The 17,814-nt window shown below is 43.0% G+C and overlaps 1 protein-coding gene across 1 annotated transcript in view; it reads right to left on the bottom strand.

The window, feature by feature from the left end:
* Positions 1–17,086, bottom strand: part of CNIH3 (cornichon family AMPA receptor auxiliary protein 3) — a 182,540-nt gene extending 165,454 nt beyond the window's left edge. Inside the window, exon 1 of the mRNA XM_070385442.1 lies at positions 17,066–17,086. The gene's annotated coding sequence lies outside the window, so the exon portion shown is untranslated. The remainder of the gene's footprint in view (positions 1–17,065) is intronic.
* Between the last annotated feature and the right edge of the window lie 728 nt (positions 17,087–17,814).

Genomic DNA, 17,814 nt, shown 5'->3' on the forward strand with positions numbered 1-17,814 from the left:
AGGACAAATTTGCCTGTTACTCCAGGTGTTTCTTGACTTCCTTCTTTTGCATTCCAGTCCCCTATAATGAAAAGGACATCGTTTTGGGGTGTTAATTCTAGAAGGTTTTTTAGTTCTTCGTAGAACAGTTCAACTTCAGCTTCTTCAGCATTACTGGTCAGGGCACAGACTTGGATTACCTTGATAATGAATGGTTTGGCTTGGAAACAAACAGAGATCATTCTATCGTTTTTGAGATTGCATCCAAGTACTGCATTTTAGACTCTTATTGATTATGATGGCTACTCCATTTCTTCTAAGGGATTCTTGCCCACAGTAGTAGATATAATGGTCATCTGAGTTAAATTCACCCATTCCAGTACATTTTAGTTTGCTGATTCCTAGAATGTCAGTGTTCACTCTTGCCATCTCCTGTTTGACCACTTGCAATTTTCATGGACCTAACATTCCAAGTTTCTATGCAATATTGCTCTTTACAGCATTGGACCTTGCTTCTATCACCAGTCACATCCACAACTGGGTGATGTTTTTGCTTTGGCTCCATCTTTTCATTCTTTCTGGAGTTATTTCTCCACTGATCTCCAGTAGCATATTGGGCACCTACCGACCTGGGGAGTTCATCTTTCAGTGTCTTGTCTTTTTGCCTTTTCACACTGTTCATGGAGTTCTCAAGGCAAGAATACTGAAGTGGTTTGCCATTCCCTTCACCAGTGGACCACATATTGTCAGAACTCTCCACCATGACCCGTCCATCTTGGGTGGGCCTACATGGCATGGCTCATAGTTTCATTGAGTTAGACAAGGCTGTGGTCCATGTGATCAGATTGGTTAGTTTTCTGTGATGGTGGTTTTCAGTCTGTGTGTCCTCTGATGGAGAAGGACAAGAAGCTTATGGAAGCTTCCTGATGGGAAAGACTGACTGAGGGGGAAACTGGGTCTTGTTCTGATGGGCGGGGCCATGCTCAGTAAATCTTTAATCCCATTTCCTCTTTCCTACTTCACCTAAAACTCTGTCTCTGAGATTTGACTTGACCAGTGCAGAGAAGCTGAGCTTTTGGCATCAGTCACTCTGCAGTGTGTCCACTACCAGAAATGTTCTCTGTTCTCTGCATTCTCAGAGCACTTCGTGTGTGCTTAGGGAAGGTAAGTACCTAATGTGATGAAGGTGGAAGTGTCTAGGTGCCCAGACTCAAGGGACCCAGAGCAATTTCTTTAAAGTTTAATGTTTTTTAAAATGTATGTGAGTTTTGAATTCTCTGTAGTCTATTTATGGAGACCACCAATCTCTCAGGCAGATGTGCTACATTTTTTCTGAGGCCTCTGTTACACTGGGCACATGCTGTATACCCAGCAATACATGAGTTGAAGTCACACATCTGAGTTACAAAGAGAGGAAGGACTCAATAAAAAATGTCTGAATTAATAAACAGATAAATGAAAACTGTATTAAAGTCCAGTTTTTCTCCCTTCTATGGTTAAGAATAGCTCTTAATCTCTAACTTTCAGCTTGACCATCCCAATATTCAGAAAAAGAATGCCCTCTTATTAGCAGGACTCAGCCTCCTTAGAAAGCATTTGAAATATCTTTTGATTCCTGAAAGGCCATTTGGGGTCCACTACCCTGACCTCAACAGGCTTCTCAAAATATTTCTTCTAAAGACATATGCCTTCATACCAAAAGGAATTTGGGTGAATAAAGTTTCATTTCATTACATATATATGTAAGGAGAAAAGTTTGTGGTGATTCACTCAGGTCTGTTGCATAAAGGACATCACCCCAGATGTTTCAATACCCATCACCACTATTTCAGATTAAAACTAACCAGTTGCATGACTTCTCCATGGTCTAGTGGTTAAGACTCCATGCTTACACAGTAGGGGGCATGGGTTCAATTCCTGGTTGGGGAACTAAGATCCCACATGCTGCACATGGCAAAAAAAAAGTATATCAAGAGATTAGATTTTTTTTTTTTTTAAGTAGTTAGTAGCTACATCAGGGAGAAAAAAAATTATGTTTTTTTTTTCTATTTTTATGTAATATACTTAACACAGCCAAACCTATGAAAGAAAAGCCTGGCCACACCTATCTCTATCATAATAAGAAAATGCTTGCCTCTAAAACTTTATGTCAGTACATTAACACATTTTAAGACCTGTCCACCTGTGGCTATCTATCAACTATAAAAAGCAGTTAAATAAACTCAGGCACAGCTGGAGTAAGTGCAGAGAGAGGGTAAAGAAAACCCCAGAACCTCAGGATATCAGGATAACCAGATAGAAAGCTAACTTTATGAATGAAAATGCAAAGATCTTCTGAAGAAGAACCAGCTCCTCCCATCCTCCCACATCTCTTTGCCCAATTCACCTTAATCAATTTTCATTCCCTTTTTATATACGCCTACCCTATCTTCTGTATGGATAAATGTTTAATGTTACATCCTGGCAAGTTTCATCTGATTCCAGAGATGTGAAAAGGCATCTAGGACATGCAGCTCCAGTTCCCTCCTCTCGAGGCTTCCCAGAGTCCTTGTTATCCCATTGTGATTTGGATATGAACAGTCTGTCTCAAACTCCAGGCTTAGAATGACTCAAATGTTATCCCTAAAGATCCTTAGCAAAGTAGATTAGCTAAATATGACCTTAAATCATCCTTCAAGAAAAGAAAAATGATGCATGTCACCTTTAAAAAGCCATCTATTCAATAACAAACTAGTGGGTTCGTAAGAGTGATAATTATGTTTCCCCATGATGCAAACCCTATACAGTAGCACGGCCTCAAAAGAGAAGTATGATTTACTTCTCTTCCATCCCCACATTAGGAGGTAATCAAATGCTCTGGGTTCTTCATATCATGGTCTCAAGAGCAATGAGTAATTTATGTGTCTCATTATTATTTGTACCAGTCAATTAGTCAAAATCTATAGTCAGATTAACTAGCAGATGGTAGAGACCTATGAAAGTGGGACACAAAAGTAAAAGTTTATTTTTTATTTTTTATTTGGCTTTGCCACATCTTAGTTGCTGCATGTTGAGCCTAGTTTTCCAACCAGGAATCAATTCCCAGGCCCCCTGCTTTGGGAGCACAAAGTCCTAGCCACTGAGCCACTCAAGAAATCCCAGTTAAAGGCTTTTAAGTAAGAGATAGTATGGAGTACCTTAATGTCCCTTTCACTTTTCACTTTCATGCATTGGAGAAGGAAATGGCAACCCACTCCAGTGTTCTTGCCTGGAGAATCCCAGGGACGGGGAAGCCTGGTGGGCTTCCGTCTATGGGGTCGCACAGAGTCGGACACGACTAAAGTGACTTAGCAGCAGCAGCAGCAGTATGGAGTAAAAGAACTGGAGCAATGATTTACATTTTACCCTATGATCATGTCTTTTTTATTTCAAGAAATTTTAGGATCCTGGTTAAGACAGCAGACACAAAAGAAAGACAAAGGAAATTTCTGAGATGATGGTGAAAAAAGTCATCAAGATAGTGGCTGTTCAGTACACATAGGGCATAAGTAATCTAGTCTAGAGAAGGCCAGAGGCTCTAGAATCATCAAAAAGAGGAAACTGAAAAAGTTACCTCATGTAGTTACATGGTAAGAGTAGCTTCATACACTGGGAGCAAGTAGGGAGAATGAATTAATGTTAAGTACAAAGAATGTTAACCAGCCCAACAAGGCAAAAAGTTTTACAGCAAAGAAAAAGTAATCATAGCATACTACATGGCTCAGTTGTGAATTGTCGTTGTTTTTTAGTCCATAAGTTGTGTCCAACTCTTTTGTGACCCCATGGACTGTACACCATGAGCCTCCTCTATTCATGGGATTTCCCAGGCAAAAATACCAGAGTGGGTTGCCATTTCCTTCTCCATGGGATCTTCCCGACCCAGGGATCAAACCCATGTACCTGCATTGACAGGTGGATTCTTTACCACTGAGCCACCAGGTTAGGGTTATGGAATACTTAGACACACACACACAGGAATACTATTCAGTCACAAAAAAGAATGAAATTATCTGATATACTATTTTGAAAATGCTCATTTATTCACTGAAATAGTCACAGCAGGATTTCTATTTGCAATAACTTGCAAATACTTTCTAATTATTTCACTAAAAAAAGAAGAAGAAAATTTTTCCATTTGCAACATGGATGGGTTTGGACTTGGAGGGTATTATGCTTGATGCAAAAAGTCAGAAAAAGAAAGACAAATACTGTATGTTATCACTTATATGTGGAATCTAAAAAGAAACAGATTCACAAAGAGAACAAACTAGTGGTTGCCAGAAGGGAGAGGTAAGTGGGGAGGGGCAAAATAGGGGCAGGGGATTAGGAGATACAAGCTACTGTGTACGAAATAAATAAACTACAAAGACATACTGTACAACTCAGGGGAAATAGCTGATATTTTAAATAACTATAAACAGAATATAACCTTAAAAATTGTGAATCACTATGTTATATGCCCGAAACTTACATACTATTGTAAATCAACTATAGTTCAACTTTAAAAAAAAAATCAATTCCAGATAAACTGAAGACTTTAACATGAAAGGCCAAACTATGAAACATTTAGAAGATAATACAGCCCATATGTTCATAACCTCAACTGAACAGAAATGGCACCAAAAGCTAAACCATATAAGGGAAAGTTTGGTAAATGTACTAAGCTAAAATTATGATGCCTGTTCACCAAAAAACATGTAAAGAGAGTGAAAAGAGAAGCTACTTGTTGCAACATATAGTTGGGCTATTGTCTCACTCCATTCAGGCTGTGTGACAAAATACCACAGTTTGAATGGTTTACGAACAACAGAAATTAATTTCTCACCATTTTTGAGACTGTGAAGTCCAAGAGTGAAGTGGCTATAGACTCTGCCTGGTCAGAACTCACTTCCTAGTCCTAGTCAGTCATGCTCTCCCTGCGTCCTCACACGATGGAAGGGACCAGGGCTCTCTCCTGGATATCTTTTTCATCCCATTCAGGAGGGTTCCATCTTCATGACCTAATCACCTCCCAAAAGCCCTACCTCAATCATCATCACACTGTGGATTAGGCTTCAACATCTGAATTTTAAAGGGACACAAATATTCAATCTGGGTTTCTCAGGTGACTCAGCGGTAAAGAATCCACTGGCCAAAGCAGGAGAGATGGGTTCGATTCCTGGGTCAGGAAGATCCCCTGAAGTAGGAAATGGCAACCCACTCCAGTATTCTTGCCTGGGAAATCCCATGGACAGAGGAGCCTGGCGAGCTACAGTACAAAAGGTCCCAAAGAGTTGGACACGACTGAGTGACTGAGCATGAGCAAACACTCAGTCTATAGCCCGTAGTATCTAAAATACACAAAGAATTCCCACAAATCTATTACAAAAAGATACAGATCCCAATAGAAAAAGATTGGCAAAAGACCTGCTCTTTGCAGAAAAAGAAATACAAATAGCCATAGCCAAAGGAAAATGTGCTCACGTCATTCATAATGAGGGAAAAGAAAAATTAAAACCACAACAGGATACCATCTCACACCTCCCAGACTGGCAGAAGCTGAAAGAAAAATGACTACATCTGAAGAAGCAGGATGCTGCCAGGGGAGGCACACAGGGGATTTCAAAAGTAAAGCTGAACACAGGTGTCCACTATTATAGTTCTCTACACATCACATATATTTTATGAATACTCTTTGAAGCTCAGTTCAGTCGCTCAGTCATGTCCAACTCTTTGCGACCCCATGAATTGCAGCACGCCAGGCCTCCCTGTCCATCACCAACTCCTGGAGTTCACTCAGACTCACGTCCATCGAGTCAGTGATGCCATCCAGCCATCTCATCCTCTGTCGTCCCCTTCTCCTCTTGCCCCCAATCCCTCCCAGCATCAGAGTCTTTTCCAATGAGTCAACTCTTCTCATGAGGTGGCCACAGTACTGGACTTTCAGCTTTAGCATCATTCCTTCCAAAGAAATCCCAGGGCTGATCTCCTTCAGAATGGACTGGTTGGATCTCCTTGCAGTCCAAGAGACTCTCAAGAGTCTTCTCCAACACCACAGTTCAAAAGCATCAATTCTTCCCTGCTTATTTAACTTATATGCAGAGTACATCATGAGAAACGCTGGACTGGAAGAAACACAAGCTGGAATCAAGATTGCCGGGAGAAATATCAATAACCTCAGATATGCAAATGACACCACCCTTATGGCAGAAAGTGAAGAGGAACTCAAAAGCCTCTTGATGAAAGTGAAAGTGGAGAGTGAAAAAGTTGGCTTAAAGTTCAACATTCGGAAAACAAAGATCATGGCATCCAGTCCCATCACTTCATGGGAAATAGATGGGGAAACAGTGGAAACAATGTCAGACTTTATTTTTTTGGGCTCCAAAATCACTGCAGATGGTGACTGCAGCCATGAAATTAAAAGACACTTACTCCTTGGAAGGAAAGTTATGACCAACCTAGATAGCATATTCAAAAGCAGAGACACTTTGCCAACTCTTTGAAGCTACTCAATATTTAATCAAAACAATTAAATGAGATGATGACCCAGTAAAATACACAGCACAGTGGTTGGCAGATGCTAGGTGCCCATTCTTCTTCTACTTCTTGTTTCACTATAAATATTTTAGAAAAAAATTGAGCAAAACTAAATAGTGGCTCTCTCGTAACTCCAATACTACTTGGTAGATGGAAGACTATAGGATCAGATTCCAGATCTATTCAAAGACAGAGACAAACAAGTCTTTTCGCTCCCAGTCCCCAATCTTACAATCTAGTTATTTATGCCAATTTTACTAAAAATAAGTATCCAGAAGTGTTTCATTCTCTCTCGTATCTTGATTTCTACCTCTTTAGTTCTCTTTTCAACTGGAAAATGGTACTTTGGTGAAACCATTATGAGAGAAGCCACAGCTGAATGGTGAAAGGAATAAAAATCAAGGCTCAAGGGATGCCTGCAAGCCAGCACACTGTCTCAGCCTGGTCCTCCACAGCATTACACGGTACACAACAGGCAAGAAAGGAGGAAAGCCAATGGCTTGCTCCATGCCTGCTCTTGGATTGTACTGTGGCCCACATGCTGCTGCTGCTGCCGCTGCTGCTGTGTCCCTTCAGTCGTGTCCGACTCTGTGGGACCCCACAGACGGCAGCCCACCAGGCTCCCCCGTCCCTGGGATTCTCCAGGCAAGAACACTGGAGTGGGTTGCCATTGCCTTCTCCAATGCATGAAAGTGGAAAGTGAAAGTGAAGTCGCTCAGTCGTATCCAACTCTTAGCGACCCCATGGACTGGCAGCCCACCAGGCTCCTCCGTCCATGGGATTTCCCAGGCAAGAGTACTGGAATGGGGTGCCATTGCCCACATGCTAGAAGTCCCTAAATCAGTTTGAAAACATCTGTCATATGAAGAGCCCCAGACAAGATACAAGGGAGGGAGGAAGGAGAGGATGGGACAAATTGAGAGAATAGCATTGACATATCTGCACTGTCATGTGTAAAACGGGGCTTCCCTGGTGGCTCAGATGATAAAGACTCTGCCTGCCATGCGGGAGACCCGAGTTTGATCCCTGGGTCGGGAAGACCCCATGGAGAAGGGAATGGCAACCCACTCGGTCCTCTTGCCTGGAGAATCCCATGGACAGAGAAGCCTGGTGAGCTCAGTCCAGGGGATCACAGAGAGGTGGACACAACTGAGCACCTGGGCACACAAAGAGGAGAAGCAGGGCGGCCATGAGAGCACAGGCCCCAGGCCGGCTGACTCAGCCTTCCTAGAGGGTTCAATACTAACCTCCGGTTCTAATGAGGAGTAGGAGTTAACCCGATGTGGTGGCATCATTGCAGGAAGGGGGATCCCTTCCAGGGTCCCAAATTGGGCTTTGTCTAACACTCAGAAGTGAATTGTCTGAAGGGACACATATGTTGACAAAGCAAGAGGTTTTAATGGGAAAGGGGCACCCAGGCAGAGAGCAGGAGGGTAAGGGAAGCCAGGAGAACTGCTCTGCCACGTGGCTCAAAGTTTCGGGTTTTATGGCGATGGTGTTAGTTTCCAGGCTGTTTCTGGCCAATCATTCTGACTGAGTCCTTCCTAGTGGCGCACACATTGCTCAGCCAAGACAGATGTCAGCGAGAAGGATTCTGGGAGGTAGTCAAACAGTGGTGTCGCCTTTTGACCTTTCCCAAACTCTTCTGGTTGGTGGTGGCATATTAGTTCCATGTTCCTTACGAGGACCTCCTGTCATAAAATAACTCACGCAAATGGTCACCAAGGTGCCTGGCCAAGGTAGGTGGTTTCAGTCAGTGTGCTTCCCCTAACCGAGTGGGTATAAGAAGCAAGGAGAGAAAGCCCCAAGTTGGGGAATTGCAGGTGTGGAGGCTCTGGAGCGAGCCAAGTTTCCTTCTGGATACTAGATGGATCGGAGGGCCTGGAGCAAAGAATGCAAGAAGGGTGGAGCTGCGTTCATGCTCTCCTTAGGATCATGCCTACCAGACAAGCCCAGAAAATGTCCAGCCTTAGTCCTGGAGAGCAGAGGGCATAATCCATCCACCGCCCTCTCCTGCGCTTGGCTGCAAGGATGATGCCAGCTGGGAGGTCTGGTTGGGACCTGACAGTGATTCAAGGAATGCAGCTGGACAGTACAAACTGAAATTACAAGTAAAGACTGGTTTAAAATTTTTGCAAGAGAAAAACTATTGCAGCGTGGCCCCTCCCATACACTCAGGTCTTCAACTCCTAGAAACTCCCCTGCTGTACAGAGAGAGGTGCTTGCCTTGTGGCTCAGTGGGTAAAGAATCCTCCAGCAATGCTGGAGACACAGGAGTCACAGGTTCAATCCCTGGGTTGGGAAGATCCCATAGAGGAGGGCATGGCAATCCACTCCAGTATTCTTGCCTGGAGAATCCCATGGACAGAAGAGTCTGGCGGGCTATAGTCCACAGGGTCACAAAGAGTTGGACACGACTGAAGCGACTGAGCATGCACACACGTATATGAAGAGGAGTCTCCAGCATTGCAAAGAATATATCCGGGAATGGTCACCAGCTTGACAGCCTGACTATTGGTGATGAGAATACCTCTTTTGAGAGCTACCCTGGTAGCTCAGCTGGTAACAAATCCGCCTGCAATGCGGGAGACCTGGGTTTGATCCCTGGGTTGGGAAGATCCCCCGGAGGAGGGAGGGCATGGAAACCCACTCCAGTATTCTTGCCTGGGGAATCCATGGACAGAGGAGCCTGGCGAACTACAATCTGTGGGGTCAAAAAGAATCAAGACATGACTCAGCAACAAAGCACAGCACAGCATACCTCTACTGAATGGAAGAAATTACTTTTTTCATTTCCAGACCTGCCCACACACAGACTTAGGGGCATCTGTAAGAGGAGACAAAAGAGTCTACCCATCACGTGCTTAGTCCTACACTATCCTACCCACTCACCCCTCTGCTCCCCACTTGCTCTTCTAGAACTGCAACTGCTTCAGGCTCTCTTAGCCAGAGACCTGTCAGGAGTCAATTGAGCTGTATCCATCCAGGTATTGCCATGCATTTGTTTCAACTATAATTATTCCTCCCAGCAGATAAAGGCATCCTGGTGTGAGACACAGCAGGCCAGCACCATGCAGGCACATGGGCCAGGCAGCAGGCAGAGTGCAGTGAGGTGGCTCTGCCATCTGGTGCTTAGAAGGACGGGCTTGAGACTCACGTCTCCACCCCCAGCCCCCAAACTCCAGACTTCCCCCAGCAAACCACGTGGTAACAGCTCCGTTCAATTCTTTTCAGCATCTCTGGCCCCATGGGCCCATTTTGTAACTTCTCATGGACAGAGGAGCCTGGCGGGTTACAGTCCATGGGGTCGTAAAGAATCAGTCATGACTGAAGCAATTAAGCATCCATGCATCCTCTTCTAGTTAGCCCTTGAATTCATTTTGACCTGCTCTCACCAGGTCCAAAATGCTGGGTTGTCAAGGCCAGGGTATGGAAAGCAGAGAAAGTTAACTGCGTAATTAACATTAAGTTCTCTACAAAGGTTCGTCTAGTCAAGGCTATGGTTTTTCCTGTGGTCATGTATGGATGTGAGAGTTGGACTGTGAAGAAGGCTGAGCGCCGAAGAATTGATGCTTTTGAACTGTGGTGTTGGAGAAGACTCTTGAGAGTCCCTTGGACTGCAAGGAGATCCAACCAGTCCATTCTGAAGGAGATCAGCCCTGGGATTTCTTTGGAAGGAATGATGCTGAAGCTGAAACTCCAGTACTTTGGCCACCTCATGTGAAGAGTTGACTCATTGGAAAAGACTCTGATGCTGGGAGGGATTGGGGGCAAGAGGAGAAGGGGACGACAGAGGATGAGATGGCTGGATGGCATCACTGACTCGATGGACGTGAGTCTGAGTGAACTCCAGGAGTTGGTGATGGACAAGGAGGCCTGGCGTGCTGTGATTCATGGGGTCGCAAAGAGTCGGACATGACAGAGCGACTGATTTGATCTGATCTGATCTGATCTCTACAAGCCCCCTTGATGGCTCCCCAGGTGGCACAGTGGTAAAGAATCTGCCTGCCAATGCAGGAAATATTGGGAAGATTCCCTGGAGAAGGCAATGGCAACCCACTGCAGCATTCTTCCCTGGAAAATTCTATGGACAGAGGAGCCTGGTGGGCTACAGCCCATGGGATTGCAAAGAGTCAGACACGACGAAGCAACTTTCACTTTCATCTCTACAAGCCCTGGTGACAACTTTACCTCTTCTATCCAGATGTGGTACTGATGGAGATAATAATGAATTCTTTTCCTGAAAATAATTATTGTTACGGTCAAAGCTAAATTGTTCTCTAGTTTTGTCATCTTTTCTAACAAATGATATGGTACAATCTGGTGTGACATTGTACATATGGTACAATGGTGTACAATCTCTGATGGGACTCTTCTGCCTCTTTGTGCCACCACTGCCTTGCTCATAGCAGGCACTTATAAATGTTTATTGATGCTAGATGATGAATAATTAGCACCAAGCCTGCATAGGCATGAACTCCCCATACAGGGCACACTTCAACATGTGACTGCTCAAGGGAGCCCACTCTATCAAATCAATATCAATGTGATTCATGTCACATGGATCCTTTCAACATGGAGACCTATTCCTCCCCAGGATTCCACCTATGGATCCCCTAGTGGAAAAATATACATTCACCTTCCAGATTTTATTGGAGATTCTGTCCTCTCTCTGGGAAGATATTTGGAGACACCACTCAGCAGGAGAGATTTTGGAGGGACCAGATGGCTGGTAAATGAGAGGCTATTCTCAATCCAGGGCCAACAGGAAAGCAGAAAGCCAGAGCTCAAATTTAGACTGAAACCTGGTACCCAACTGTATAAACTTAGAAACTCCCTTGAACCATATGGCTCTTTTAAATAAATACCTGTCTGTCCAATCCTAGAATGGAAAGGAACTTCAAAGTCTAGCTTTCTTCCCAGACACAGCATCTGTAGAGCCTAGCAGCTACGGGAGATGCTTGAGATGGACCAGCTGACTGAGCCTACATTAATGGCTGTCAGTCTCAAGGATCTTAAAGTTCGTTGGAATCTTTCTAATTCCAAACATCTTTCACACTTCTCTTCTCTCCATCTAATTCTTTTTTTCATTACCGTACCCGAGGTTAGAATATATGTATACACACACACATGCATACTCCATGCAACCCTGTTTAAACATTTTAATACATTACTGTCCCTCTGCTGGCCCACTTATAATGGTCTTTCCCTCTCATTGACACTTTCCACTTTCCTTCATGTCTCTCTCCATTTCTTGACAATGACCCCTAAAAATCAGCATTTTAGCTCCCCGTGTGAAGTCACCATCCCTAAGTATTCTGAAATATGGTGTCTTCCAACCAAATCAACATAGATCCCAGACCCTCCTCCCCTCTCCAACCATCACATTGTCTTAAGACCTCTCCCACCATACACAGGCTTGCCATGAGCTAACACTACCTTGACCAAAAGGTAGCGACTACACTACCTTGACTAGAAATGGCCTTACCTGATCAATTCCTTCAATTGAATCTTCAGCCCTTGGAAAAAGAAGTGAGAGGGGTGGCAGTAAAGACCACACGAAAAGAAAGACAAATAGGACCTCCCTTACATGTTTCCCCCTCCTCCCCTATTGTTAAAAAGGGAGATAAAGTACAAAGGCACTCAGTAAACTGTTAGATCCAATACAAATGTAATTTAACATTGCTATTAATTTTTTATCACAAAATAATCCCTTAATTAGCATAGAACTAGTGTCATTGAGTGAAAGCAAAGGTCACTCAGTCGTGTCTGACTCTTTGAGATCCCATGGATTATACAATCTCCAGGCCAGAATACTGGAGTGGGTAGCCTTTTCCTTCTCCAGGGGATCTTCCCGACCCAGGGACCAAACCCAGGTCTCCCGCATTGCAGGAAGATTTTTTACCAGCTGAGCTATGAGGGAAGTGTCATTGATGGTTCTCTGGAATGAGCTCCACCTCCATGAGGCAATGAGCCCAAGAATACGGGAGTGGGTAGCCTATCCCTTCTCCAGTGTATCTTCCCGATCCAGGAATCGAACTGGGGTCTCCTGCATTGCAGACAGATTCCTTATCAACTGAGCTATGAGGGAAGTGTCGTTGCTGGTTCCCTGGAATGAGCTCCACCTCCATGACGCAATGATTTAGTATCAGTCTTAGTCACCTTCAACTCCACCCCCTCCCTTGCCCTTCACATTGTCAAGCACAGTTTCCATTCACTCTATTTTCAGAAAGTCCTTCAATTCATTCTCCTCATCCAGTCTCTTTTGCCCTGAACTCAGCCCAGTTTTTTGTCATCTTGACACTGAATTATGACTGTCTCTTACTCGAAGATCTTCCCACTCTGTATCAGTTCAGGTCCTCCAAGGAACCAAGCCAAGATGGGATTAGATTTGCAAGATGTTGACTGGGGTGGGGGGAGGGCAATGGTAGGGAGAGGGACAGCATATGAAGGATAAAGAGAGAAGGAGGGAGTGGCAGAAGGTGGAGAGAGCCTCTGGACCCCCTGTAGGTCTGACACCTGTGAGGGGTGGAAGGAAGCCTGGGTACGAAGAGCCTCTGACCACAGTGGAGTCCTGAGAAAGTCTCAGTAGGCCGATGAGTAGTCTCCAAGCAAATACCCCCATTAGAGGTATCCCACATGGACAGAAATGAGGCTTTAGTACCCTTTGTGCTCAGGCGCTGATAGGCAATAGCCTGGGAGAACTGTGACCTCAGCATAAATATCAGAGTTATGGGGGAAAGACAGTCTTCTCAATAAAGGGACTAGATCAATTGGACATAAAGGAAAAAAAAAAACTTTATTTCCTCTCATACCATTCACTAAGATTAGTTCTGGGTGAACTGTAGATCTAAATATGAAAAGAAAAAGGCAAAAAAGTTTAAACTTTTAAAAATAATACAAGAGGGGACTTCCCTGGTGGTCCAGAGGTTGGGAATCTGCCTGCCAATGTAGGGGACATGGGTTCAACCCCTGGTCCGAGAAGATTCCACACACCCTGGGCAACAAGCCCTTAAGCCACATCTACTGAGTCCATATGTTGCAACAACTAAAGCCCATGCACCTAGAGCCTGTGATCAGCAACAAGAGAAGCCCACTCACACAACTAGAGGAAGTAAGTAGAGGAAGCCCACGTGCAGCAACAAAGACCCAATGCCGCCAAAAATAAATTTATTTTTAAAAATAACAATAATAATATAAGAGAATCCATTTACAACCAAGAAAGGAAACCTACAAACTACACAAGAAAAGAAGGATTCATTGGAATACATTGCAATTAAGAACTTCTATTTATCAAAATTCAGAACTTCTGTTTTGGAAGGCAGAAGAGAGTGAAAAGACAAACCAGGGTGAGAGAAGGTAGCTTCAATACATTTGACTGATAAAGGGATCATAACCAGACTATAAATAAAACTACTAAAAGTCAATTAAAAATTTAAAAAAAAACAACAAAGAACTGAGTAGAAAAAAAGGGCAAAAGACTTGAAAAGATGTTCCACCAAAGAGGATTCCCTAGTGGCCAATAAACTTATGAAAAGGTGCCTAATATCATTAATCAAGACAGGAATATACACTAAAGTCACAACAAGATATCACTAAGCTCTCACTTGGATGGTTAAATCTAAAAAAATCTGGTAACACCAAGTGCTGGAGAAAACATGGAACAACAGAAGGTCCCTGATGTTACTGAAGAGTGTGCAAAATGGTTCAGTCACTTTGGAAAACCGTTTGCAATCTTGACTACTAATAGGCTCAGCCTGTAACCCAAAAATTTCGTCGTAGGTTTGGAATTACCTAGAAATAGAATCACATATGCATAAGATGCACACCAAAAGACACGTACAAGAAAGAATGTTCACAGCAGCATCATTGTCATGAGGCAAATGTCCACCAAGAGTAAAAATGGATAAATAAATTGTGGTTGAGTTCTTCCATGATGTACCATAGTAAAAATTAATACATCAATGCTACACCTGACAATATGGATGAATTTTGCAAGTACAGTGCTGAGTGAAACCTACTCCAGGATTATACAAAGTTCAAAAACAAGTGGAACTAAAATTTGGTGTTTAGGGATTCACACTTAAGTGGCAAAACTACTGGGGAAAAATAAGCAAAGACATGATAACCATCAAAGTCAAGATGATGGTTACATTCAGGGAGATAGAAAATTAGAAAGAGATAAGCATGAGGTTTCGATATGCTAGCAACAGTCTACTTTTGACCTGAGTATTTGCCATATAATAACTTTTTAAATCTTCTTTTAACTTTCATGCATTTTTCTTAATTGTGTTATATTTCACAGCTTTTAAAATGTTTCTTTAAAATAAAAAATGAGAAAATCTTATAAAAGAGGAGCAATCTAGATAGACCTAATTCCTGCTCCTGAGAGCCTACACTTGATTATCTAATAGGGACTGTGTGAAAACCCTGGCAAAATGTAAAGAATAGAAGACCAAGCACAGAGAAGTTAATTTCATGATATGACAAAGCATTGCCATCTCTTTTTCAACTTTTCTTTCTCTTATTTATTTATTTTTGGCTATGATGGGCCTTCATCAGGCTTCCCTGGTGTCTCAGTCAATAAAGAATCCTCCTGTAATGCAGGACACTTCCTGCAATGCAGGAGACCTGGGTTTGATCCCTGCATCGGGAAGATCCTAGGAGAAGGAAATGGCAACCCACTCCAGTATTCTTGCCTTGGAAATCTCCTGGACAGAGGAGGGTCTTTGTTTCCGCATGTGGGCTTTTTTCTAGCTGTGGTACACAGGCTTCTTGCAGTGGCTTCTCTTGTTGCAGAGCACAGGCTCTACAGCACGGGCTCAGCAGTTGTGGTACACAGGCTTAATTGCCCCACGGTATGTGGGATTTTCCGAAACCAGGGATCAAACCTGCGTCCCCTGCATTGGCAGGCAGATTCTTAAGCACTGGACCACCAGGGAAGACCCTATCACTTCCTTTTATGATAAAAAAGTAGAAATCAGAAGGTATTATTAACAGAAACATCCATGGAAGTAAAACTGCATAGAGCCCCAATTGTCTGCTACCACCCCAACTATATAGAGAATTGAGATGACTGTTCTCCTCTTATCAGGGTTAGCACCCCCTCTCATAACCTGGCTGGCAGTTTGAACTCCAAAGAAAGACATCACTGTGACTCATACAAGCAAAAAGTGATTGACAGCTCATTTTCCCAGGGTACTTTGGGAACCACCTTGCAAAGGGTACTTTCAGTACTCTGGTAATTAATGTATAAGCTGGCAGGCACTTTTTCATTTAAAGACATTTATTTCTTAATTAAAATGACATGCAAATGTTAACATTTATTAATTATTTTACTAGCTCACAGCAGTGTAATTAGCTGACTTGAAAAGCTGAAAATGATACCTCCATCTTTCAGAAATTGCAGCACAGGGTTGAAATGATAATATGAAGTAAGAAAAGTGGTTCCTGGGTGCTCCTCATCTCCTTTCACAGTCTCCACCCCACATTCTACCTCTGCGACCGTTCACCAAGTGGGCTGTGAGGATTAGGATGTCTGATTTCCAAAGCCACCTTGCAACCACTGTGCTGTTCCAGATGACCTGGCAGAGGACACAGTAAAGCAGAGAGGAGCCATTACAAAGACAAGGGTGAGCGATGCAAAAAGACTGGAAAACCCAGCGACAGGTGGGGCAGTTTCTCCTTGGCGTGATTCACGGAAAGAAAGCGAATGCCTCAAGACTGCAGGCAATGGATTGGAAGAACTGAATGAGGGAGCACATCGTGATAAAATCAACACGCTGGGTCTGCTGTAAGTTATAGCCACTCTTCCTCATCAGTCGTAGCTGAGTCCCTGTAAAACTTCACCAGCTGCCAGTGAGCAACACATCTGGAGTAGGAGGGGCCTTACAGAGAGTCACCTGGGGTGGAGGGGCAGTTATTCTGCCTACTTATGATCAGCTGCGAGGAGCAAGCAGACATGGAGTATGGCCAGGAACATGAATGATTCAAAATATTCATTAGGTCTCACAGCCACAGTGTTGGGTCTACAAGTCCATTCAAGGGCAAGAGAAAAGTTTAGGATTATTTTTTAAAAGTGTATGTATGTGTATATATATATATATACACACATATATATATATATATATATATATATAAACTATGAAAAGAATACTACAACACCACAATCAATAAATACTTAACTACATGCCTACAAAATGTAATATTATGTCAGCCTCATTTGTTAAATTAATATTCATAAAATTTTCATTATGCTTAGAAACAATCTGCAGTTTAGGCTTTCTTTCTTCACAAAAATTCCAAGTGTAAATGAGAAACTACAACCAATAGTGAATTAAGTAAATTGTTCATAGCTTGATTGCTTTGAAAGCAAAATTATTTCTTACAGGTCTTCCAAGTGTTTACAGCCAAAAAAATTACATTTCCTGTAACATTTTATTTTTTTAAATGATGTAGGATGGAGCCTCCAAAGGAAGTGTTCCTAGATCTTTAAAACAGCACTGGCCAGCTTTGTCCTGAATCTGCAAAAAAGGACCATTAAAGGCCTTACCGAATCCAAGTTCTTCCCACAGTGACTGAAATGTTGTCTTCATTAAACTGTAATTACATCTGGAGGCAACACTTTCCACACTATGAGCACAGGATCTGGAGTCAGACTGCTCATGTTCAGATCTTTTCTCCATAATTCACTGTGCATCCTGAGGGAAGTGGCTCAACCTCTCTGAGCCTCATTTTCCTCATCTGTAAAATAAGGAGCATGATAGAATCCACTGTAAAAGGTTGGGAGGATTAACTGAGTTAATACATGTAAAGCATTTATAACTATGCCTGGCACAGAGTAAATATTGAATAAATGTTATTCATTCACAGAAACGTGGATCTGCCCTAAGAACCCTATCCAACTGTTTGATCATTTTTACATCTTTCCAAGGTGAATGTGCACAAAGGCAGGCAGAGACGCTTCTTCAGTCAGGTTTCGCCCAGGCAAGGTCAGGCCGTGCTTCCAGGCAGAACAGTAGAGGGTGTTCAGGGCCAGGGAACAGATAGGAATTGAGCAGAGAACAAGAAATCCAGGGCATAAACAGCATGTTCACAACGGAGACTCTTGCCCTTTGGTCTCTGAAATGCTTTTCTACCCCTCCCCCCAAGGTGGATTATTTGTGCCTATGGAGAGAAAAGAGAGAAACTTTGGAAAACTACACGGTTAATTAATCCTCAACAAACTGCATAGTTGACCTGCAGCAAATGGATGCTTCCTACAGAGGTGACAATTATTTGAATGCAAATTAAGTAGTTTAT

The sequence above is a fragment of the Bos mutus genome, chromosome 16 (genome assembly GCF_027580195.1).
Source record: "Bos mutus isolate GX-2022 chromosome 16, NWIPB_WYAK_1.1, whole genome shotgun sequence".
Lineage (NCBI taxonomy): Eukaryota > Metazoa > Chordata > Mammalia > Artiodactyla > Bovidae > Bos > Bos mutus.